Here is a 26,148-nt window from a genome sequence, read left to right on the forward strand (position 1 = left end):
TCTTAAAATAAAGGGATAAGGGATCTTTTGGAAAAGGCTGTATTTTCCGAAAGATCCGCGTCTAGAATGGTGCTTTTTTCCAGCAAAGCTCCGTGCCGAAAAAAAGCGGCGGCCATTTTTATGCTAATGAAGCAGGGGAGATTTAAATCCCCAGTTCATTAGCAATTGCGATACGTCTAATTTGCATCGCTTTTACAAAAAAGGGATGCAATCTAGACGTAGCCTTGGAGTGAATTTCAGGGAGCATGGTATCTGAACCAGTAACATAGTAACTTGAGAGAACTGAAGCTCATTTATAGAAACAATGCCAGTTAGTCTGCTTGGCAATTAAGGTGCTAAAGTGGGGTGCAGTCTTTCAGGGTACAGCCAATGTGTACCAATGTGTACAACTTGCAGAAATAAGAGTTACAAATATGGATTAGAGTTCTGATTCAAAGTTGGTCAGGAATCAGATTGGTTCATCTATTAGAGAGAAAAGATAGGGTTAGTTGCCAAACATTCCTAAATTTGAGGGTGGATTTGCTCCTAAATCACCTTCTGATTATATGCAAAGTGGTTTTGGCCCTTTCTTCCTGAAGGACACTGTATAAATATAGGATTTAGAGAGTCTAGTTCCGTGGTCCCCAACACGGTGCCCGCGGGCGCCATGGCGCCCGCGGGGGCATTTGTCGGCGCCTGCCAAGTGCTCAGGGCTGGCCTGGTCCTGGGCACGTGGCGCATGCATGGTGCCGGAGCCGGCCCCGGGTGCGTGGCGCACGGATTGACCCCCCGCGGCGCATGGGGGCGGGGGGGAGAGCGCCAGCGCCTGCCCCGGGCGCGTGGCGCTGGGGGGGGGGGAGAAGAGAGTGGCGCGGGGGGAAGGAGGGGGGGAGGGGGGGAAGAGAGCGCCGGCCTTGGGCACGCGGCGCTTGAGGGGAGAGCGCCGGCCCCCGGAATGCGGCTATGGGGGGGCCCCGCCCCCCCCGGGCGCCCGGCGGGCAAACGGCCACGCCCCCTGGCGCCCGGCAACCCCAAATGGTTGGGGACCACTGGTCTAGTTTAATAGCAAACTGCTTTTCAGTGGCCTGCAAACAGATGCAATAGAATATCAGCAGGAGCTTCAGTTTGTTGTCTGTTGGGTCATGTTAAAATCTCCATGGCCCATTTAATCCTCAGCATCTCTGATAATACCCATGAAGTTGCCTCTGAATGGTGGCAAGTATGTTGTGGAGACATCTCCTTTAGGCTTTGGACCATCTGGTAATTTCACACTGAGCCATCAGAGAGCATGGATTTTAATTAAATGCCGAATTAATTTGTAAAACCAGAGAGAGAAGAAATAGGGAGTATAAATTCTAACATTTAGATTTTCAAAGCCCTCTAGAGTACAGCTTGCTTAAAATTTCTGCCAAAACATCTTCTTGACCCAGAAAATGTTTTTGACTAAATGGAAAGTTGCATTAGAAAATGCTTGTTTTCATTTTTAACAACTGACAAAAAGTTTTGGTTTTACAACAACAGAAAACTGATGTGTCTTTTTATGTCCAATGTTCTTTGAAAATTTTCAGTGAAAATGGAAAAACTTTTTTGTTCCTTTGAATTTTTTTATGGAAATTTTAGACACCTCATCTTGTTAGTTGTAACAGAAGCTAGGTGTCTGTCTAATGTAAACTGCATTGGACATCTCAACCTAAGTGAATAGATTTTTTTTTCATCGTATTGTATATATCATAACTTTTGTGCTTAGATTTGCAGTTGAATTAACTTCCTTAAGTAATCAGCTATCTAAAATAAAATGAATGGAGGTTCATATGCACTCCTCTGAAGAAGTGGGTTGTGTTCATAAAAGCTCATGATACTACATATGTATTTTTGTTTGTCTCTAAATTAGAGCTACAGAACCACGTGTTGTTGTTTTTTTTAAGTGATAGACTAACATGGTTACCCCTCTGAGACCTTGAAACATGCAACTCAGAATGGCTCATGTAACATTGCTGCCACCTCCTGGTTTTATTTAGCTAATACAGATTTAAGAGCCTCAAGATACAATATTTATGCAGGGCTGTGACCACCATCAAAAGCAGTTTGAGTGTCATGTGGTAGATTGGGGATATGATGATAAACTTCGGTGACCATGGCAACTGAGCCAACATATGTGTGTCTAATAATGGAAACATGAAAATATGCATAGGCACTGGGGCCTTAGTGACACACAGGACAGGAATTGGGGAACATTCATTCATCGTCTTGTTTGTTTGTAAAGTTTCTCATTTCCCAGTTTTGATGTGTGTCTTGGGAGTGGGTACAATTTGAAGACTAAAGCTCAAGAGAGCAAATGGTACTCCTGGGGTCAAATCCTGGCCTGACTGAAATCAATGGCCATTGAAGAAAGCCTGAATTTCACCCCTTTGTTCTCAGAGACTGATCCTGTGTGATGCTGGGTAAGACATTAAACCTCTGAGGTAGCAGTACCTGCCTCAGGTGGCTTCCAGTTTTCCATCGAAGTTTTCCTTTGCTTGTGTCAGCTTGCTATTAAGTTTTATCCTGCCTGGAAAAAATAGTCCTCCTGACTCGTTAGGGTGAAATCCCAGCCCTAGTGAAGACAGAGGAACTTTTCCTGAATATTTCATTAGGACCAGAATATTTCAGTGTATATATCCTTCAATTATAGAATGTTTGCATCTATTTTCAGGAACCCTTGCACCTTTTGATCAAAGTGAAATATAGACTCACGTTAAGGAAGGGTGACATCTTGTATTAGACAAACCTAAGGGGATAGAAACTGTACTGATGCTGAAAAGTTAAACTAGCAAAGCATTGATTTGGGGAGGCATGTTGTTCTCTGCTTTAGGGATTTTTTCCTGTTTGCAAACCTACCAATAAAAGAAGCTTGAACAGTTTCCACATTTAATCCCCTTTTATCCATCCAATGGTATTCTTAGCTCTGTAATACCGTGTTTTATGTAGAATCATCCAACAGCCTGCGTAGTATCTAAATGAGTAGAATGATATCAACCATAATTGATAATGGGCAACATTCAAAAATGTGTATCTTTTCTCATTCTGTTTTTCTTAAGTGTTGGACATGTATTCCCTTCTGTTTTCCAAGTAAAGGCAAAATCATATGTCTGGGATTCCACCCTTCCCCAAAAAATTATATTTAAAATTGTTTTCAGTATCTGCCCTTCACAAGAGTTTTAATTCTAGCTCTTCAGACTTAGACGGTGAATCTATTTCATTTGCTAGTGTTTTGATTTGTGGTAGCAGAGGTAAATGAGATTATCTGCCCCTTGAGATAAACTTTCAAAGATGAGAGATGGAAAATTGGGTTCTACAAACATGTTAACATGGCCTCAATTTAAACCCGAGTGATGAAAACATACGTAATAAAAACTAATTCTTTTTCAAGTGATGGTCCATTTGTGTATTGCATCATATATGTATTCTGCACGTGAGAAATGCATATGCACCATGTCTTTTGGCCTACACATGTCATAACTCTCTCTCCCTATGCTCCAAACCAAGGAAATGCCTCTCTCTGTTTCCTTCTTACAACTGCATAGGTAATGGGTCTGAGCAGGAATCTTTGATATCCTCAGCACATTTTTTGCTGTGCCATTGCTGAAAGATATTGTATATTCAGAGTTTTTGTAATCTTGCTAGTTTAGTCTACGTAGAATAGTTAGAAAGGGTTGACCCTATTTTCTTCCCTACACGGGGACTTTTCCTCCCTGAGGTTATGCCCAGGTTCAAATATTGTTTCTTGCCCTTGCTCCTTTTCAATGAGTGGCAAAAATCTATGCTGCCCTCTGTTGCCTGGGTAAGGTGCATATTTCTGCTCAGTGCAGGATTTGTTGCCTAAAGAACTTGTGGTGATTGAGAACTGAGTCTCAGAAAACATTGCTGCAGTGAAGCCCAAATTAGATCCAGGCAGGAGACCCATTCCCATGAATCAGTTTCAGCAGGCAGGCAGTGTCCCTCCAAACACAAGCCTGAGAACGTAGACTAAGCCTAAGGGGAAGGCTTCATATGAAAACAAAGGGACTCTCCCAGATGTAAGGACAAGTCATATCATCTAAATATGCCCTAAAGGCAGAGGTATTTGGAGGGATTCTATCAAAGTTGGGAGAGCCAGTGCACACGGCTGCTAAGGACTCAGGCCCAAGTAAATCCCCTCGAAAGCAGGAGGCGGCACGTAAAAGTTACATATATGACAATTCCAACATCAGCTCAACTGGTGAAGGCTCAGGATAAAGAGCTCCTGGTGGTCCCAGCTGCTTCTAGAGCATAGAGCAACAGTAGTGACATGGCTGTGAAGGGAACTTAGCACCATGGTGATCAGGGAAGCTCCAATTCCAACGACTTTGCCAGTGGAGTTTCCTTGCACGGCAGGGTGATCAGAGACCTATGTCTCCGATGAGGACTAGAGATATAAAAGGTTAACTAGTAAGCCTGACCCATGATGGGTGAGGCTTACTGGTTCCAGTTAACTGGTATGAGCTGGAGCAGCTCCTCCAGAGTAGCCTCTGGCCATGGTGGGTCTGGCTGGCCCACCCCCAGGTTAAACATTGACTTCCTGGGAGCGAGGCTGGTGGGGCTGCTGGCCCCGCACCCGGGGAGCCAGTTGCAAAGCCCTCAGCAAAGCCTCCTCCCTAGGAGCGGGGCCAGCAGCAGCCCCTTCCGGTTCCACTCCCAGGGAGGCTTTGCTGCAGGCTCTGCTGTATAGAGCTTATTTAAGCTTTTAACGGCCGAGCTTTTACATCCCTAATGAGGCTATCTTTGCTCTTCCCTGTCCGCATTTGTTATGGGTGCACAACCATCCTCCTCCCCCTCTTGGGCACTGGTTGCCCTCTCAGATCAGGCTCTGAGACCTCAGGGTTGTGCAACACCCATGTCTTTATTGACCCACACTTGTCCCACCACCAGTGTCAAACTATATATAGTATTTACAGGGTTCTTTTTCCTCTTACAGGCAGAGTCAGTTCTTTGCTAGGAGGCCTCCCGTTCCCTTCCGGACTGACCTCTCCCTCACAGCTTGCCCCCCCACTTCTGGCTCCTTCCCAACCTCACCAGCTGCCAGTTTTGCCAATCCTCAGGGTAGCATCAGGCCTTTTCACCAGACCCATTCTGTTCCCCTTGATTGGAGCTGACAGGGCAGGGGCTAAGTAGTTGCTTTTGCATGAGCACCCTACTATACACCCCCCCCCCCCTTATGCTCATACCAGCCCTGATCTTGTGTGACCCCTGCCTTCCTCGGCCTGGGAGGCTACTCTGGACACGCTCTCCCTGACCACCGGTGTGGTCCCTAGGGTCATCCTTTTGGGGTATGGGCATCCCCCACCAACAAACAGTGTACTAGGTAGGAGGTGGTCTGCTCCACAAATCCACCTCTACCCAGGGGTCAACACACCAATAGCAACCTTGTGCAGGTCTCCCTGGTGCTGACTCTGCCTGGGCCGCATCTCCAGTTCTGGGCCTCAGTACATTGAAGTTTGGGCCCCCCCCTTTTGGATTTCTACCCTCAGGGTTTCCTTTGGCCTCTCCTTCTCTATCATAGGTATCTCCTCCTCTGGGTGGCAACATCCCACAAGCTCCATTCCCCCATTGGCCACTCCCATAGGGTCCTGATCTCCGGGGTTAATTAGGTGATTGTGCACTAGCACCCTGCTACAACATTCACTCCTCCTACTGGGACCATCTCTATTCTGGGACATTGAGACACCAGAGGAGACCACCCAGATGAAGCAAAGTCATTCTCCCATCCCACCTGCCAGCCGTGAGGTGCAACCATTGGTACCCTTGGCTCCTCTGGAGATATGGTGTCTAGGGGTTTTTTCTGGATGAGCCAAGGGCCTACAGTAATCTCTGCAGCATCAGACAGAGGGGAACATGAGACAGGATACCCAGAAAATTCAGGGTTCTGGTCTCTGACCAGGTATGAGCGGCGAGGAGTCCTCTGGCACCTTATAGGCTAACTGTTAGTCTATAAGGTGCCACAGGACTCCTCGCCGCTTTTGCAGATTCAGACTAACATGGCTACCCCTTTGATACTTGACCAGGTATGATTGGACAAGAGATGGTGGTACCCTGTAGTTTAGGGTCCTCTTTTGCCAGTTGACCCATCCTACTGGCAATATTGAGGGCCCTGGACACCTAGAGTTGGGGAAGGAGTTCTATTTGCCATCACCCAGATAGCCACATTTGGCCCCTGAGGAATATTTGGAAGGGGAACGTGTGCTGGAGCCGATGCTATCTGGGAGCAATCTCATCATCGTCGCTATCTCTGCTGGGTGACTTTAAACAATATCTAAAATTCTGCAGGGCTACAGGATCAGCTTGAGGAAGTCCAGGAACCTCAGCCCAGTTGACTGGACATTCTGTAGCCTTAGGGTTGCAGTTAGTGGCCCTGCCTATCATTGAGGCCATCATGAACCCAGCAAAGACAGGTTGGCACATTCCTGCTTTTAGTCTTCCCACTCCTCAGAGGGCCAAGAAAATACTACTTTGTTCCAGCCAAGAGGATAGAGTTTTAGTTATCTCGTCCTCCTTCTAATTCCCAGATAGGGCAGGTGGCTACAGAGTGGTCCAAGAAATAGCACCAAAAGGCCCTATGGCCAATCCGTCCATGATTGTGCCTTTCTGACAGCCATATTATCAGCCAGAAGAGCAGTGAACTGGGAGCACTCATGACAGACAAACCACATACTACTATTTATAAAGAAAAGGTCTTATTATGAATCCATGTTAGATTCATTCTTAAAGTAATTTTGGAGTTTCATGGGAGCCAGGTAATCCATTTAGGAATATCTTTCCTTGCTTGAAATGGCTGCATTCTCTAGATGTCTGAAAGGCTTTTATCTGCAAAGAACAATGGATTTTAGGAAGACCCTAAGCTATTTGTTCCCATAGCAGAGCAATCAAGAGGTAAAACTAAATTGATGCAGAGACTTTCAAAATGGATCTCAGGTTGTATTACCCTTTTTTATTAACTAGCTAATGTTCCGCTTCTGGAGGGGATGAGGGTTCCTTCTACTAGAGGGGAAGCTACTTTGGCTGCATCTCTGAGAGACGTACCCTTCCTAAAGATACATAAGGCAGCTACTTGGAACTTTTTGCATAAGTTTACAAGATGATATGGTCCTGTTATCAACAGCAGATATAGATGTGGGGTCAGTAGAACTACAGTCAGGTATCACTTCTCTGTCTTTGCACCCATTTTCCGTCTGGCTGCTCCATTTTACTCTCCTACATGTGGAATTAACATAGGGAGAAGAAGAAGAAAGATGTTTCTTACCTATAACTGGAGGTTCTTCAAGGTGTGGTTCCTAGCTGTACTTCGCTACCCACCCTGCATCCCCTGCTGTGGATTGTTTGTTCTGTTAGGAGAAAGGGAAACAAGTGGTGTCAGCCCACTCCACTTTTTATGGCCTTGGCTTGGGGCATGAGGAGAGCTACAGTGCATGTATGGGCCAACACACTCTGCTTGCAAAAAATTCCAGACGCAGGCACATCATACACATGTTTATCCTGTGTGTGGAATGCAGGTAGGCATTGCATACCGTGACACATTAGATCACAGAAATCCTCTTGGGGTTGTTCCCGTGATATGTGGATCATTCTACTGATGCCCATCTGCCTGCACTCTGGGGTTTACCACCACCCTGTCCTGCTGGGTTAGAAGCTCTAGTTTCCCTCCAGCCAAGACAGAGTTGGGGTTCTTCACTCCCCCGCAGAGCAACACAAACACTGAATCAGTTCAGCTCAAGGAGGGCTCAGCTATAAGGGCTCAGCACCCAGGAAAACCAAAAGTACCAAATCCCCAAATAAATCCATTTTACTCTGTGTTTTACACAGAGGAAGATCATAAAATCTACCCTCTTTATCAGTGAAAGAGAGAAATGCACAGTGGTTGCTTCCTCGCCCCCTCCCTCTAACAGTTATTGACAGTTATTTACACTGGGCTTAATAATAAACAAAAGTGGGTTTATTAAGTATAAAAAAGTAGGATTTAAGTCGTTGCAAGTGAAAACATCAAAGTAAATTACTAAATTAAAACAAACAAACATGAAATGCCAGCTAATCTTAATCCACTAAGAAACATGTTTCATTCAAATTCTGACTCTACACAAAGTTGTTCTAAACATCTTTCACAAGCTAAGCAGCCTCCTAGCTTGGGCCCAGTCCATCCCCCGTTCAGTCTTAGACGTTTCCAGAAGGCAACTTAGGTGGTAAAAAGGGGGTGGGAGTGAGGTCTCCTGGCATCTGGCAACTGCCCCTGATGTTTATTTCCCTCCCTCTTATATCCCTTTTGCCTAATGCGGGAATTCTTTGTGCTAAGTTCAGACTTTTTTCACCTTGAGTGGAAAAGTACCAGATCCAAAATGGATTTTAGCCTGAGGAGGCCTGGCCACCTTTCTATCCAGGACCAACCATGGTTTGGGCTTACAGGACAAACAAAACTATTCACAAGTTGTTGGTTTGAGTACTGAGCCATTCAGCTTCCAGAGCATCAGTAATGGCCCAGTTAGAATTATAAATAGATCCACATTTCACATGCAAGAAAGATACATGCACAAAAATAGGATGTACACATTCCTCAGATTGCAACACTAAAATTAATATTTTACATGAGGAATTTTGTCTAAAGCGTCTTTGAGTTATGAATATTCACATTCATAAGCCAATTTTCATAAAGCAAGGGGGAGAGCTGTGACATATACCTCAGTGAACCTCCAGTTATAGGTAAGTAATATCCATTTTAGCAGCATTAGGGTAAGTCAGGAGTTAAAACTTTTATGTTAAGAGTAGCAGTGGTCAGATGGCTGCAGACTGTAGCAACTGGGAACACAGTTTTAGGGGAAAGGGGAGGGTTCCATTTTCCTGAGAGGCGGTAGTTAGGTTGATGGGAGAATTCTCCCATCAACCTAGTGCTTTCTGCACCAAGGGTTAGGTCAGTTTAGCTGTGTTGTTCACGGGTGTGTGTGTGTGTGTGTGTGATTTTTATCACACTTCTGAGCAACGTAGTTATACTGACCTAATTTCCTAATGCAGACCAGGCCTTTGAGACCTGACCAGATTTATCTCCATCACTTGTTATCTCATCTGAAATGTGCATTCTTCTCTCAACCTTCCAGAAGTCTCTTGGGGCTGATACTTTAACAATGCAATTTCTTTCATTCTGCTTATTGTGGGTTTGACCTTTTCCCTTAAACTCAGTCATGGAGTCTCTGCAATCTCCTTCCCTCCTCATTTTGGATCCTCTGGAGAAATTATTTAAAGGTGACCCACAAAAGCAGAAAGAAAACTGTCTTTTTTTATTGCTCTCTTATTGTACAGCAAGAAGGCCTGCAAAGGGGTTTTTTTTTCCTCTGCCAGGCTGATTTTTTACCTTAGAAATAGCAGACATATCTTGCCTGTCCTGCTTTTTTTTTTTTTTCTGAATGACTCCTTGGAGGACTAGATACTAGAATAAAAAATTTATCAGCTTTCCTTTGAAGGAACAAGAAATGGTCAATTAGGCCTGCTCTGAGCAGAGAGGGTTATTATGGTGTTTAACACAGTGCGGGTACTTAGTGGCCTTAATATATAAGGGTATGTCTATAAAACAGCGTTATTTTGAAACATCTTGTTTTGAAATAGTTAATTCAAAATAAGGTATTTCGAAATAACGCATCTACACACAAAATGCATTTTGAAATAGCGTTTTGCTATTTTGAAATAGCGCATCCACAGTGAGGGGATGCTAAATCGCATTTAAGGCTGGCTGGAACCATGTCCGGCACGCCATCAGGTCAGGAGTTACTTTGTGTGGCTGTTGCCTGAGGCTATCTGAGGCCTGTGCTTAAAGGGGACCCCCTACGTTGCTTGCTTGCCTACCTTGATGAGGGACAGCAAAGCATTTTGTCTTTGAATGCTCTGGTTGCCCTCACTCGGAACACCACAGCACTCTGCAACATGGAGCCAGAGCTGCCCCTGGGCACTCTGGTGCGTCTCGTGGACACGTTGCTCTGTGCCTGGCTTTCTGCAGGCTGCCATCCGGGAGGTCCATCGAAGGGCTGTCAGTATCCAGGAGGCCCAGCGGGAGAGCTTCCACCCTGAGGAGCACTAAGAGCCTTCCTAGTCTTCCCCTCTGGAGGCTTGTCTCATATTCCTCCCTCATGTCCTTCCACTTGCCCTTCCCTTACTCCCCTTCCTGATGTCAAATACATGTATTTCATGAACACAAACTCTCTTTATTTAACAAAACTGGTGTGCGTGGGGGAGGGGGGGGAATGAAACTCTGGTGAGATTGGGGAAAGGAGGCAGGAGAGGGGAGAAGAGAGGGTGGGAGAGGGGAGGGGAAAACCTGAGAGGAGGGAGCTGGCAGGGAGAAGAAGGGGGAGGGAAAGCTCAGGGTTGGGGGTCTCGCCGGACCAACTTGATTTTCATGCAGACCTGCTCCTGGGTTCGCATGTGGCCTTTGGTGGCCAGACTGGCAGCTATCCTGCCATAGATGGCTGCGTTCCTCCGTCTAGTGCAGAGATCATGGACGTTGGGGGCATCCCCCCCCCAAACCTGAAAAAGGTCCATGATCTCCACCCTGGACCAAGAAGGTGCCAGCCTTTTCCGGGCCCTGGCAGGCTCCTGGGAGCTGGCAGACTGCTCCTGGGGAGTGGTGGAGGGCTGGCTGCCAGTGGCTTGCAGGCTCATGTTTTGGGGCCACTTGGTCAGGGGCAGCGACTGCTGGCTCTGGGCTGGCAGGCTTGGAGCTAGCACAGACACTGTGGCCAGAGTCAGCCCCTTTAAGGACTCTGGGAAGAGAGAGGCGTGTTCTTGGTTGAGGCTGGAGTGGCCACCAGGGCACCCTGGGAAGGCTGGAGGCCCCCTATTTCGATATAAGTGTCTACACAGCACTTATTTCGAAATAGCTATTTTGAATTTGGCGTTATTCCTCATGGAATGAGGTTTACCAAATCCTAAATAAGTGCTCCACTGTTTCGAATTAATTTTGAAATAACGGTTTGGCTGTGTAGACGCTAGTAAAGTTATTTCAAAATAACGGCTGTTATTTCGAAATAACTTTGCTGTGTAGACATACCCTAAGAGGCCCCAGTGTTATTAACATAAATGGCAATGAACTGGTGCAAGCCTATTTGAAAATATTTCCCTAGTATAGACAGGGCTCTAAAGGATAAGTAGGCAACTGGATGAGAGATTTTAAAAGAAAATGGTAGTTACTATGTATGTTTTATGTAATGGATATTTGGCCTGGCTAATTGAATTAGCTAGAACTACAAGAGAATTTCCAAAGAATGTGTAGCGTTTGGGGATAGGTATTTTCTAGGTAAGCAAATAGATGCCATCAAGATGCTCAACCAGGAATAACTTAAAATGTTGGGGATAAAACTCTACAGTTTGGAATTAAATCCTTGATATCTATAAATTCTTTGTCCATCATTCAGCAAACTAAACTTTGCTTGGATGGCAAAGGTTTCCTGAGACAAGAGTTTGCTATAGGCAAAGTATAAAAAGTCATAAATAAACTGGAGCCAACAAATATCAAGTTGTTCTGACAGTGCATGGCAAAGTAATTTTAGGTCTTGTGACTTCCCAGCATTTATCTATGACTCCTTAGATTTTTCCCACCACACATGACTTTTCCTAGGCAGTCTTTACCATTTCAGACTATACTGTTGAGATTGGTATGTTGCATGGCTATGAACTCTTCCATATGCTCAACAAACAGTTTTAAAGCTTGTCAAACTCCTGTAGCTATTCTTAAATAAATGTATTTTTATTTTTTTCTGGTAGGGCCTCATCCAGTAGAATCTCCGTTACAAACACCTCAGAATTGTAGGTTGTTTGTAACTGAAATGTTTGTAACTCTGAACAAAACATGGTGGATCTTTCAAAAGTTTATAACTGAACAGTGACTTAATACAGTTTGAAACTTTATTACGCCAAATTAAAATGTTGCTTTCCCTTTATTACTTTAGTAGTTTATGTTTAACACGGTTATATACTGTATATTTTTTATTTTTGTCTCTGTTGCTGTCTGATTGTATACTTCTAGTTCCAAATGAGGTGAGTGATTGCCTGTTCAGTTTGTAACTTTGAAGGTCTACTATATAACTTCAGTAGCTGGCAGCACCAGTAGGCTTTTCTCTCTACGATTAGCCACCAAAAAGCAAATTCACTTGTAGCCAGTGTGATGTTATGGATAAAGGGAAATTCAGTTGCCAGGGTTGTCAAACCAGCTCCTTTCATGAATGCTAACTACTACAGAAGTTGTCACCCTGGAAAAGTTCCTATTTTAATTTTACCCATCCATGCTCTTAGATTATGCTGGAATGCTTAAAATATGTCAAATGCTGGCATTTATGAAATTTACTTGAAGCTCAGTCCTATCATAGAAACGGTTATAGGGTATGTCTCTGAATGCCTGTTTTTTCTAGTGCAAGATGCTATACAGGAACCAGCAGATGGATAGACATCTAATACATGAATTTTTAGGTTTTATTTTTTCTTGTAAAGTAATTTAAGATGTTTCCTAAAACTCATTTATATTTATTACCTAGTTCTGGATCTCTAACATGAGGCACTTTCCCCCTCTACTTTTAATCTTTTTTTTTCCAGTCCTTTAGTTTTTCTGTGTTTGTGGTATGCTTGTTGATTGACTGAAATATACTGTGAGGTCTGTTTGGGGGGGCCACATGCTGACTATGTCTGTGTGTGCTGAGCCTAGCAGCCTGTTAGGCAAGGCTGAGAGCTTCTTAACAGGGCTTTGATCCCTTAACCAATGGACAGGGCTGCCCAGAAAGACCAGGGCTTTAAAAAGCCTGATCCTAAGTGACCAGAGGAGCTGGTGAACAGGAGTGGCTAAGGGGAGTTTTGTGAGGGAGTTTAGAGGAGGTGTGTGGGGAAGGGGCGGGGGGCTATATGCACTTAATTCCAAAGAAACCCCCTGATAAAAACAAAACAACAACAAAGGAACAAACTTCGGGAGTAAATAGATAATGCAGGCAGAAGTCCAGTTATAAGAATAGGGGCTATCCAGTTTATTGCAGCCAATTCAGCATGTATGATTACTTTCCCTATGGGCAGGTGGCGTATGTATGCCCTTGGTGCAAGGATTTCCGGGTCCTCAGAGACTGTGGACTTTGGAGACCAGAGTGGTTGAACTGGAGGAGCTAAGGAAGACAGGTACACAGATGAGACTTTCCAGGACAGTGTAGAACAGTCCCACACCTGGTCAGAGCCTCTGTGCTTTGAGGAGGAAAGTCTCAGGGAAGGAGAACCCAACTGGAGCAGGGGGAAATGATCCTTTGGTGGTACGATATCCTCTCTGTAGTCAGAAAGAGAGGGGGGGAGGGGGCAAACCATGGGCCAGAGCAGACAAACAACCGCATACAAAGGAATCTAATGCATCAAGGAAGGGCAGACAAATAAGCAGTGGCAAATTTTTAAAGTGCTTCTACACAAATGTTAGGAGTCTGACTAATAAGATGGGTGAACTAGAGTACCTCATATTAAATGAGGAGATTGACATAATAGGCATCACTGAAACCTGGTGGAATGAGGAAAATCTGTGGGGGACAATCATACCGGGATATAAAATATATCGAAAGGATAGAGCAGGCCGGGTGGGTGGCGGAGTGGCACTGTATGTGAAAGATAATATAGGATCAAATGAAATAAAAATATTAAGTGAATCAACATGTTCAATAGAATCGCTATGGATAGTAATTCCATGCTCCAATAATAAGAAATTAGCAGTAGGGATATATTACCGACCACCTGACCAGGACAGCAATACTGACATTGAAATGCTGAGGGAGATTAGAGAGGCTACCAAAATAGAGAACTCTATAATAATGGGGGATTTTAATTACCCCCATATTGACTGGATACATGTCACCTCAGGAAGAGAAGCGGAGATAAAATTTCTCAATGGCTTCAATGACTGCTTCTTGGAGCAGCTGGTGCAGGAACCCACAAGTGGAGAGGCAATTCTCGATTTAGTCCTGAGTGGAGTGCAGGATCAGGTCCAGGAAATAACCGTTACAGGACCACTTGGGAATAGTGACCATAATATAATAACATTCAACATTCCTGTGGTAGGAAGAACACCTCAGCAGTCCAGCACCCTGGCATTTAATTTCAAAAAGGGGAATTACATAAAAATGAGGAGGTTAGTTAAACAGAAATTAAAAGGCACAGTGACTAGAGCCACATCCCTGAAAGCTGCATGGAAACTTTTTAAAGACACCATAATAGAGGCCCAACTTAAATGTATACCCCAAATTAAAAAATATAGCAAGAGACCTAAAAAAAGAGTCACCGTGGCTTAACCATCATGTAAAAGAAGCAGCGAGGGACAAAAAGGTATCTTTTAAGAAGTGGAAGTCCAATCCTAGTGAGATAAATAGAAAGGAACATAAACACTGTCAAATCAAGTGTAAAAATGTAATAAGACCCAGAATATCTTACTGCCCCTGTATAAAACTATGGTACGCCCACATCTTGAATACTGTGTACAGATGTGGTCTCCTCATCTCAAAAAATATATTTTGGCCTTGGAAAGGGTTCAGAGAAGGGCAACTAAAATGATTAGGGGTTTGGAACGGGTCCCATATGAGGAGACGTTAAAGCGACTGGGACTTTTCAGTTTATAAAAGAGGAGACTGAGGGGGGATATGATAGAGGTCTATAAAATCATGAGTGGTGTGGAGAGGGCCGTTCTTATGTTCTTATGTTCTCTCATGCTGAGGATAGCTCTCTGGGGGAGGGAACTCCAGTTATTAAGAAGAGACAGGTAATAGTTATGAAGGATTCGAGCATTAGAAACATAGATCGCTGGGTTTGCAATGACTGGGAGAACTGTTTGGTGACTTGCTTGCCTGGTGTGAAGGTTGCAGATCTCGCAAGAAATCTAGCTAGACTTGTGTTGTGCTGGAGAAGGAGCCAGTGGTCATTGTACATTAGGGTTGTACAATCCCGTTTAATCAGTTAACTGGTTAAATGTTAAGTTTAAACAGATTAAATGGGGTCAAGTGGGGAGGACACCCCCCACAGCGGGCATGGGCTACTCCAGCCCGGCTGCTTCCAGCCCCGTGTGGGGCTACCAGCTCCCAGCCCATACAGGGCCAGAAGTATCAGCCCTGTGCAGAGTCAGCAGAGCTAGCAGCCCTGCATGGGGCTGCCATCTCCCAGCCTGTGTGGGCTAGGAGCCGGCAGTCCTGCATGGGGACTTGACAGGGTTGCTCCCTGGGTACCAGTTAACTGTGACCCAGTAAGCATCACCTGTTAAGGGAGATGCTTATTTGATAATCAGTTACCTGTTAATATCCCTATTGAACATGTAGGTACCAATAGTATAGCAAAGGATAGGAGAGAGGTTCTGAAGGTCAAATTTAGGCTGCTAGGTAAGAGATTGAAGTTCAGTACTTCCATGGTAGCATTCTCTGAAATGCTTCCAGTTCCACACACAGGGTCGGGTAGACAGACAGAACTGCAGGGTCTCAATGCATGGAGAAGGGGTTTAGATTTATTAGGAAGTGGGGAAACTTTCGGGGAAGGGGCAGCCTATACAAGAAGAATGGGCTCCATCTAAATCAAAATGGAACCAGATTGCTGGCACTTAAAATAGGAAAGGTTATAGAGCAGTGTTTAAACCACTCAAAGCGGTCCACGGATCCACTCTGAGAAACCTTCTAACTGACCATTCTGATTTGTTTATTTATTGGATTCACAGCCACTGGGCCTCCTGGCTCCCATTGGCTCCGGTTTACTGTTTGCAGCCAAAGGGAGCTGCGGAAAGCGGTAGCCTGACCCACACCGCTTCCCACAGTTCCCTTTGACTGCAAACAGTGAACTGGAGCCATCTGGAACCACGAGGCTCAGTGGCTGCAAAGCCAGTAAATAAACAAACCAGAGCAGCCAGTTAGCAGGTTTCTTAGAGTGAATCCACTGACCACTTTGAGAAACACTGGTTTAAACTAAGAGCTGGAGGGAAACTGACAAGTGTAGTGTGTGGAAGATCATGTGGCCTGGACAAAGACATAATAGAATCATAGAATACGAGGGCTGGAAGAAACCTCAGGAGTCATGGAGTCCAGCCTCCTGCCCAAGGCAGGACCAACCCCAACTAAATCCACCTGGCCAGGACTTTGTCAAGCCGAGACTTAAAAACCTCCAGGGATGGAGATTGTGCCACCTCCCTAGGGAACCCATTCTAGTGCTTCCCCACCCTCCTAGGGAAATAGTTTTTCCTAATATCCAATCTAGGCTTCCCCCACTGCAACTTGAGTCCATTGCTCCTTGTTCTGCCAACTGTCACTACTGACATCCCTTAGGAAAGGATCTATTAACGGAGATTCTCTATGTCCTAGTAAGATGGAGGAGATGGATGATACAATACAGGCAAGATCTGATGAGAAACAGGCAAATGAAAGAATCCCATGCAATTCATGTAATGGCAGACAGCTAAAAAGTGACAAGTTTTTAAAGTGCCAGAAGTCTAAATAATAAGATGGGCGAACTAAAGTGCCTCATATTAAATGGATATATTCATGGGCGGCAGGTTTAAGAGGCCTCTAGGTCTTAGTGCTCAACTCTCTATTTGTCCTCTCCCTATTTCAGGGTTCCCCAACCTATGGGTCACCGTTACATTTCAAAAGGGTCGCCAAGTGTCTCCCCAGGTGGCTCTGCCCTTACTCCTCCCCCCGTTTTTGAATTGCCTTGGGTCACCAAGTCTTCCAGAATTGTCAAAAAGGGGTCCCCATCTGGAAAAGGTTGGGAACCGCTGCCCTATTCTGACCATTCCTGAAGGCTCCCATAGAAGGTTGTTGCAGCTTGAGAATAGTGACTCTTCCCAATGTGGATGTTAACTTAAAAGTGAAAAGCCTTTCTGCTTGCTAGATATATTAGCAGAACATTGAATCTGTGAAAGAGCAATTAAGTGGTAAGGAAAACATTTAACAGGCATGTGTCTACCTTGAATTTACTTACAAAAACAGCTGTGCTACTGTGTCTAGAGGACTTTAGGTTTAAATTTGCATTTTAAATATTTCATTAGTTTGTTGCTGAGTCACATCTCTGAAAATTCATGTGTAGATATTTAGATGCATGATCTGAGTATTCAGTTTTAGCTTTAAATGCTTGGATTTTCAGGGTTAGTTGGGAATCACGGCCAGTGAGAGCTGTTGTGGGTGGTGGGGGGGCGTTGCTTTCAGGTGAGCATGGGGCAGCATGGAGCCATCTGTTTCTCCCCACCATCCAAAAGAGCTGCCCCAGCCCACAGTCCTCTCTGCCACCCTAGCTCCCTCCTAGACCCCAATCCTGAGCCTCATCCTACACCGTAAGTCCCAATGAGACCCCACCTCGCCTACCCCAACCTCCTGCCTTGAGCTTGCTCCCTCACTCCAAACCCCTTGACCCCAGCCTAGAGCCCTCTCCTGCACCCCAAACACCTCATCCCCAGAGCCTGTACCCCCAGTGAGAGCCCTCATCCCCCCCACCCTGAACCCTCTGCCACACTTCAAATCCCTCACCCCACAACAGATTGTCCATTTGCAAAATGAATTTTTTTTTATGTGCACCAGTATAACAGGTGAAGTGTCACACATCACTTTCGTATTGGTGCACATAAAATTAATTCCGCACATAAAAAATTAGAGAGAGAACTAACAATGACCTATTTTGTTCATTCTCTCTGGGGCACCTGGCATTAGCCACTGTCAGCAGACAGGATCTTGGGCTAGATGGACCTTTGGTCTGATCCAATATTTCTGTTCTTATGTTCTTAGTTGTTTGGATCTTCCTGCCTTTTTAATTGCCTGTCTGCCCCAGAGGCAAGTTCCTGCTTTGGCAACCTGCTAACATCGAAGATGATAAGATGTCTAGCTAATAGATTAATTAGTGGTACAAGTTCTTAGTAGCCAATTGCAGGAAAATCATTCCAATGCTTTTTTTTTCTATTGTGCAACATAATTTATAGTCTTCCTGCTTGATGTTAAGGGTCTATGGTTTTCTGGGTTGTGTTGTTACATGAGTAGAAATGTTTGTTTTTAAAGAAAAATAAATTAACAGGTTTAGAAAAGGAGTTGCCTGTGCTGGAGGCAATACTGTTGAGCCACAGCATGAAGGAAGTAGGGCTGGGGTTTTCAGAAAACTCTACAAGAGGAATTAAAGGCCCAGATTTTATTTAATTCAATAACAGCTGGATACCTAACTTCAATGGACTCTCTTTAAAATCCCCTCTCTGGCCTTGAGTATAAATAAACCTGATGTATCATCTTTGCATTTAAGCACCGCCAGAGTGAAACTAAGTACTCTGATTTCACAGTCCAAGCAGCATGAAAATGCAAATGCATAAAGCACAAAGGACACACAATAAATTAGAATGGGTTGTATTTTTTGTTTTAATTCTTTCAGATTCTATAGTTATTTTTGTGGCATTTGTAACAGCTAAGGAATCTGGTGCATGGTCCAGCTCAGCAGCAGGTTTCGGAATGGGACAGGCTGGTCCAATTCACATTAGTATGTGCCGGGCTGAAAAGTGCCTCATATGCAGGCATACCAACAGGTGAGAGCAAATGGGCAATTGCCCTGAGGCCTGGATGATTTAAAAGGGTCCAGAGGCCCCCAGCTGCTGCTGCTGGCAGTGCAGCAGGGCCAAGGTAGGCTTCCCACCTGCTCTTGTTTTGCACCACTCCCCAAAGTAGCTGGCACCATCCTTGTGGTCCCTGCACACTGCCTCTGCCTTGAGTGCCAACTCGACTGCTCCCATTGGCCGAGAACTGGAGCCAATGGGAGCTGCGGAAGCCGAGCCTGTGGGCAGCAGTGTGCAGAGACCCCCCCGGCCTTCCTGTTTACGTGCCACTGCCAGAGAGATTTTCTAGTTACGTTTGGGAGCCACTCAAGGTAAATGCTGATCTCCTGACTCCCTCCTGCACCCCAACCCTTTGCCCCAGCTTAGAGCCTGCACCCTATCCTGCAGCCAAACTCCCGCCTAGAGCCCATATCCTGAACCCCCTCCCAAATCCCTGCTCCAGCCTGGTGAAAGTCACTGAGGGTGGGGGGAGTGAACAATGAAGGGAGCGGGCTGGGGGCAGTGAGTCCTCGGAGAAGGAGCGGGACAGGAGCATGATATTAGAGAAAGGGTGGGCAAGAGTCTTTGGGCTTGCGTGATTAGACAGAACACTACTGCACAGGCATGTGGAAGCCCTGGCCATGCCAGCACAGAGTCCCGTGCAGTGCAGCCAGTAACTCGTTGGGCACCAGCAAAATGTTGAGTGGCCTGTGTCTGTGCGAGGCATGTGCATACGTGGGGGCCCATTGACAACTCTGCGCTGGGGCCTGGAATCACTGTTGGTGTGCCTGCTCATATGTCATATACTTGATTGCTACTGATTGTCCTGGGAGCAGCCACACCGCAGCCCCAGCTCTGGCAGCCACCATGCAGCCTCTCCCAGGAGCAGCTGGGAAGATCCTGTGTGGGGACCGGGAGCCGCAGTGACAGCTGCCTAGGCTCCCCTGTCCCTGGGCCATTGGGCTTCCAGCTTTGCAGCCAGCCCTGGGACAACCAGATTACAGATGTTGCCGGACCGGAGAGTCCTGGACCAGAGAGGTTCAACCTGTACAACCCTATATTCAAACTGATTTAAGTTATAACTATAAAGGTTAAAAATGAGCAAGTAAGCAATTTTCAGCTATAGTGTATTGTGGCACTTGTGTACTCATATGTCTGATTTGTGTAAACAAGTAGTGAGGGTTTGGAAAAGTGGCGAGCCACTGATCTAGAACGTATTCACTGAGAGGCAGCTCACATCTTTCCACTCTTTCCTGTTGTCCTTTTAGTTAAGTTCAAAAAGCTTGTAAAAATTTGCAGCATGCCCTCCCAGCACTTTGGTACAATGTAGAGTAGCAGTTTCATAATCCAACACTACATCCTCTTGGGAGCACAGACCTATAATCAGATTATTTTCTTGTGTGTGTGAGGGAGAGATCTTTTGGACATCTTTATTTTTAGTTCCAGATTCTCTATGGATGCCTTTGGGAATGACTGTTCCTTAGAACCTGGGTTTGTTTTGAATCTAAGAGCATTTCGAGATGGTATCTCCTCCCCCCCCTCCCCTTTTCCTTTTCTTTGCTCAGCAAATAAGAATTCAGAGGTGTATCTGGCAGAGCCAATAGCAGGGCTGGGAGCCTCTGCAGCACTTTTTCATTCCTGAAACAAACACGCTCAGGGAGTGGTGGGAGGAAGGAAGCTCTGTGCTTGGTCGGAAGATGCTTGCTGCAGATTTCATCATGATCTGCCCCTCACCTTCATGTGTTAAAAAGGCAGGGGTAAGCCCTTTGTGACACCAGTAGACAGGCTAGCTGTTACCCTAGAAAATCTTCCAGGGTGAAGACCAGATACAGAGAGGTGTTTGTGCTAAAGATGTGAGATTAGCTGATGTAGCAGAATTTGACCCTGCAGTACTGACGGAGACATCCCATCACCAGCACGGCTAAAATGGGGTCGAAAATAAGGCAAGTAAAAAAACAATTGCAGTGCCGCATTTAGTAAGAGAAACAGTTGTATCCTCTGCAACTATATGCCACATGTTGTTAGTGCCCGTTTCTTAACCCTGCTTCACTGGGGCACCTAGAGGCTTAATGTTTGTAAAGTACTCTGAGATCCTTGGCAAGAGGGAGTGTGAAGGGTTATTATTTGTGCTATAAGTCTGGGAGTCGTGAGTATTTTTCAGACAGCCAACAAGTCTTTGGAAATGGTGCCCCTGTTCCTTGCACTCTGTGTGTGGCAGGTTGAGGGGGCGGTGGTGGTGGCGGTGGGCAGGGGGGTGGAGGAGAGGGAGAGCGATGCACGAATAACAGTTCAAATGCCTGGGTATGTCCAAGGCAGCTGTATCCACATGTCTATACAGAAGACCTGAGATGATTAATACAATCCAAGCTGCTGGAAGGAAATATAAATTAACGGCAGACTGGGGTGCAGCAACAACAGGGAATGTGTTTTGTTTCCAATTAGAGGTCATTAAACTTATGCAAACGGTGACCCAGTTAAAATGGATGAATGAGTAGAGCTGCTTAAAAGAACAGGAACACCCTGAGCCATCCTGTTTTTAAAACAGCCCACATCAGATAGCGAGAGGGAAACGTTCTGTTCTGTGCTGTACACTGCTGGGTGTGAGTGTGTGTGTGTATGCGCGCGCACTGTCACGGTTACTGAGGCAACCGCAGCCATGAACTGATGATGCAAATCATGCCTTGGGTTCACAGGAGTAAGCGCCACCTCCCTGTGAAGCTCAGCAGTGGAGTGGAGCTGTGTCAGGAGGTCTGGCTTTCCAGCCCAGCTCCTCTGCATTAGCAGAGGCCGCTGTTTGCTTTCGTCAGGGCTGGCTGGCAATTCTGGCTGCCAAAGGTTCTGTTGTTAATTCCAGTGAGAGGTTAAAAATATGATTCTTCTCCTTCAGCTCCCTCCCCCAAATCCTCTCAGGGTCACAGGATCCTGGATGTTTACCAAGTTGCTAAGAACAGCTTGTGGGGGCCTGGTGAAAGGCTGTTTATGTTTTGTGCTCTGGGCTTGCCTGCCTTGTCTTGGAAACATAGGCCTGTTCTTGTGATGCCAGCCTCCTTATCCCGAACATTTCCATTCTGGTCCCTACTACCAGGCCATGTCCCACGGACAGAAGAATCTCATCGTTTCAGAGCACCCAGCACCCTTCCCACTCCGCACCTGCATCTGTGTGACAGCTCCGCTGCTCCCATCAGCACAAGGGAAAACAAGGGCAGAGATGTACGGCAATTGGAGCAAAAGATACAAATAAGTGACATGCACAATGCAAACTTAAGTAATCCCGTGATCTTTATTACCTTCATCCTCTGCCCCCAACTCTATTTCCTGTCTCCCTTATATCTTGTTTTTTCTCACTTTATGCCATCTCCAAGCTCAGAGCATTAGCTCCTTGGAGCAAGGAGTACCTATGGTACTGCATGAAATAGAATAAAATCAAAGGCACTAAAGATGGATGAGCTAGCAATTATTTCAGTGGCTAGAGGCCTCAACAGGATGGCTTGGTGCTGGGTTTTGTACAAACATGAAATAAATATTAAAAAGAAATCCCCTACCCTCAAATGCTTTCAGTCTTGGATAATCACAAAATGCAGCAGGTAAGTTTAACAACCATTCCCATTCAATAAAGCACTTCAGCACATGCCTAAATCTGGCCAGCAACCGCTTAAGCACATATATGAGTGCTTTGTGGATTTGTCCCAGTTTAAGCATGGTTTTCATGTAAGCCAGCTGTCTCCCAGAGTGAAAAAGCAAGATTTTAAAAATAATCAGAATTAGTTTATGATTAATTTGTTCTGATGAAAAATGTTGGGGTGACTCTTCAAAACTTCTTCCCCCTTAATTTCTCTTGCCTTCTTTTGCAGATGTTACTTTATAAGAAGTGTTCTTTCTTTCTGGCAAGATAATACTAAGGTGTGGGGGATGTCTTAACTCTTGTTTCAATTTTAACATCAGCTTATGTTGTGCAGAAGTTTGAGACCCAGTGCTCTACAGCAATGTATGTGAGAAAGCTTTGCATATTCAGAACAATCACTTCATAGAACTTAATAATAACTTTACAACAATGGATTGTTTGTGTTCTAGTGTACATGGTGCACCTTCTGTTTTTTGAATATTTCTATAGAAAGGTTGCTGGACAAAAGTTTGTGAACTGGCTGATAGTAGCCTTAGCCCAAATAAACAGCCTTATTAGGCTGGGACCAATACGGTTTACAGTTCATAATAGTTAGTTCATTTCTGTTAGGCTAAATATTTAATTTGGATTAATTTCTTTAGTGATAACAGGCTTTTAGGTAGAAAAGGAATTAATATAATAAACCAGTCTGCTTCAAGAGGAATAGAAGGAAAAACCCAGTGAAATTATTTCCTATATTTCTTTGCATCTTTTTATGATATTAGTTACATACAGCAGCTGCTTTCACATTGCTAACTTTTTATCTTTTTGCATGTGCGCATGACTCCAGTTTTACCTAGAGTTATTGAGGATTTCTTGTCTTTGTTAGTTTCTTTTTCATGAAAGAAGATTTGAGTTATGCATAAAAGATCGAATCCCATTATGCTGAAAAATCATTCCTGATTATACATCAACAACTTGCATGATACAACAGAAGAGGGATGCTGACCCTAGCCCAAGCATATTTAGACAGCTTACTTTTCAAGAAGAGCCTTTAAAAGGTGCAAACAGGAGTACTGCATGCAACTCCCATTCACTTTCAGTGAGAACTGAGCAGAACACCTATGTGGGTTTACCTTTGAAAAACTCCCGACACCAACATTACTGGCTTTACTCCACTTAAATTGCAAGGTGCTCTTTTGTTGGGCTACATTTATTAGTAGAGCAGTGTTGTTAACCCTGCTTTTGCAAAGCAAGCAAATAAACAAAACCTCCATGGGTTTCATAAGCAGAAGGGGTCAGAACTCAAGTTTCTGGGATCATCCAAAAGACAGCACTTCCAATTTTGTAGAATCAACTTTAGGGCAATGATTCAGTGCAGTTACAAAAGATACAATGCTATCTGTTATATCACCAGATCTATCTTCTGCTGGCTGCATAGAAGTGTTTTGTTACAATCCTCCGCCACCCCTCCACCATTCATGTATTGACGCAGCCTGACCCTTCTAGGAGCTGACTGGATCGTTGCACATGATATGGCTGCAGGTATGCATATTAATTGAGTGGAGGGAAGAGAAACAGGTGGTGAGAGAGACCTTGCAGCAACAGATTGTCTTGTCCATTTTCTGCTATTGCAAGAGATTAGATGCCTTCCCTAAAAGAAGGCATCTGAATTTCTTGGTGCATCTTCTCGTACAGTACTGCCTGCTCCCACATATTGTAGCTGTGAGCCAATTATATTGTTGCAGCAGATTTTTAATTTAGGAACCTTAATCCTTAAGAGGCTCAAGGCTCTCTTGCATCAACAGATTTGTTCACACAATGCATTTTTCACAAAATCTCTCTTCCAGGTGTCAGCCAGACTGCTGCATTGGTGGTCTGATATCTTCAGTTTACTGATTTTTTGTAATGGAGGCCAGATTTATTTCACTTTCTTATTTCTGTTTCTTCAAAGTGGAGAATTCACATGCACTGGTCTAGAATAGCACTGTTCTAGCCTTCCTGAGTTAGGGATATTGCATCCCCTAACTATCTTCCCACGTGCATTTCAAGAGGAGGAGAAGTGTAGCAGTACAATAGCAGCATTGACGCAAAGAGCAGTATAGCCTGTGCATGACAGTTACCTAAAATATCCAGCTATTGTTACAGATCAAGACTCTTGGGAATACATTGAAGGAGCCAGTCCTGCACTAGATGGAAGGAGAGGACTGAAGAGAAGTAGAGGAGGCTTGCCATGTGTAGATGGCTGAAAACTGAAAAGATCGTGAAGCCCTGATGTCTGGCATAGGATGTTTTCAGTGGAGGGCTTTAAGCAATGGAATTTTCTCTGTTGTAATACGTTACAGTATGTAGATGGCACCTTTTCACCCAAGAATGTCAAGTTGCTTTTAAATGCAAGTCTTTTCATCCCAGTTTTTCAAATAGAGAAACTGAGTCATGGAGGTGCAATGACTTGGCCAAAGAGAGTGCAAGGAACAGAGCATAGTACTCTCTACTACCAGTTTCTCCTGCTGTAGCCCCCACAGGACTTTCTCCCTTCCAATCCAGTGAGGGGAGCCTAGGCTAGTGAGTGGACTGTACATGGGCTGCAAGATTGTCGTAATCAAGATGGTCTCTTGGTTCAGGTTAGTTTTGCTAACTGCACTTGTGTACCTAGACATTGCTGGGTGTGCCAACTGAACCACAGCAGCGCTTTGATTGGATGCAGAGGGAGCGCACGGCTCTCGCAATGTTGTGTGCAATCAACACGCATCTCACTCTCATGTGCCTTTGCTTTAAATGCATGCCAATTTTGTAGCACTAGTAAGAAAAAAAACCTACACGGATGAAAATAAACAGAATCTGGCAATCCTGCATAAGTGGGCAATGGTAAACAAAATTCTGGTAGCAACACATAGAGCCCCAGTGGCTCACAGGTTGCCTATCACTATCCTAATCAGTGTTTTATACCCACCTTCTCCTAGATGCCCCTGTGCTCATGCCGAAGGCTGAAGCTGAAAGGGCTTGCTTTTACTTTAGTGAGGTAAACCCTCATTGCTGTTGCCCTGGCTATATCCCCTGCAGGTATCCTGTGATACCGTCTATTTTAGTCCCCTTTGCTATTTTCATCTCCAGCCTCGCTCTTTCAAAGGTGTCAGGTGTGCCTTGTTCCCATGGTGCAACACTCATCTTGGCTTGTCCTCACGATGATCCTGAGGCTTGTCTTCTACCTAGAGCAGTTATGTAGATGGGAAAGATGCTAAGGGTGCAAAAACAAAAAGTAGCTCCCCGTGTATTGGTTCTTTGTATGCAGACTCAGAGCCACCTGACCAACCATTAGTCATATATGAGAGAGATGCACATCCAAACACACACAAGACTTTTTCTATGGAGGGCCCATGACTCTGAAACACTCAAGATCCCTCAGATTTTTTTGGCGGTGGTTATTTATGTAGCACACAAACATTTCTCTGTGTAGTTTCTTTGGGCTGCATTGTCATTGCATGATCGTGTACTAAATTGCTGTGTAATGCTCTGGCTGCCTTCTGTCCCAGAAATGGCTGCAGTTGACTGGGTGCACTAACTCCCGTTCCTAGTTTACACAGTTAGTAATGTTTCTGAAGATTTGCGGATCCAGATGGGTGGAAAACAATGTCTAAAGGTTAGATCAATGGTCCCCAATGAGGTGCCCGCGGGCACCATGGCACCCGCCGGGGCATTTATGTGCACCTGCCGATTGATCTGGGCCGATTCCCCCTCCCGGTGCGTGGCGCATGCGCGGTGCCAGCCCCAGGCGCGTGGTGCATGGGCGGTGCTGACCCTGGGCGTGCGGCTCATGTACGGCACCTGCCCCGGGTGCACTGCACATGCATGGTGCCGGCCCTGGGCGCACGGCGCATGAACGGCTCCGCCCCTGGGCACGTGGCGCGTGAGTGGTTGGGGACCACTGGGTTAGATCAATAATAGGGCAACATGTCTAATATGTACAATATCTGAAAAGCCCCTTGTGAAACACCAC

At 45.1% G+C, this 26,148-nt stretch overlaps 1 long non-coding RNA gene across 2 annotated transcripts in view; it reads left to right on the top strand.

The window, feature by feature from the left end:
• Nucleotides 1-19,926: 19,926 nt before the first annotated feature.
• LOC102451561 (uncharacterized) overlaps nt 19,927-26,148 on the top strand; it is a 50,646-nt gene continuing 44,424 nt past the window's right edge. Inside the window, exon 1 of one of the 2 annotated variants that reach the window (XR_012897887.1) lies at nt 19,927-20,493. This is a non-coding gene — a long non-coding RNA (uncharacterized LOC102451561). The remainder of the gene's footprint in view (nt 20,494-26,148) is intronic. The other variant, XR_012897886.1, reaches the window with a different exon arrangement.

The sequence above is a fragment of the Pelodiscus sinensis genome, chromosome 27 (genome assembly GCF_049634645.1).
Source record: "Pelodiscus sinensis isolate JC-2024 chromosome 27, ASM4963464v1, whole genome shotgun sequence".
NCBI classification, from domain to species: domain Eukaryota; kingdom Metazoa; phylum Chordata; order Testudines; family Trionychidae; genus Pelodiscus; species Pelodiscus sinensis.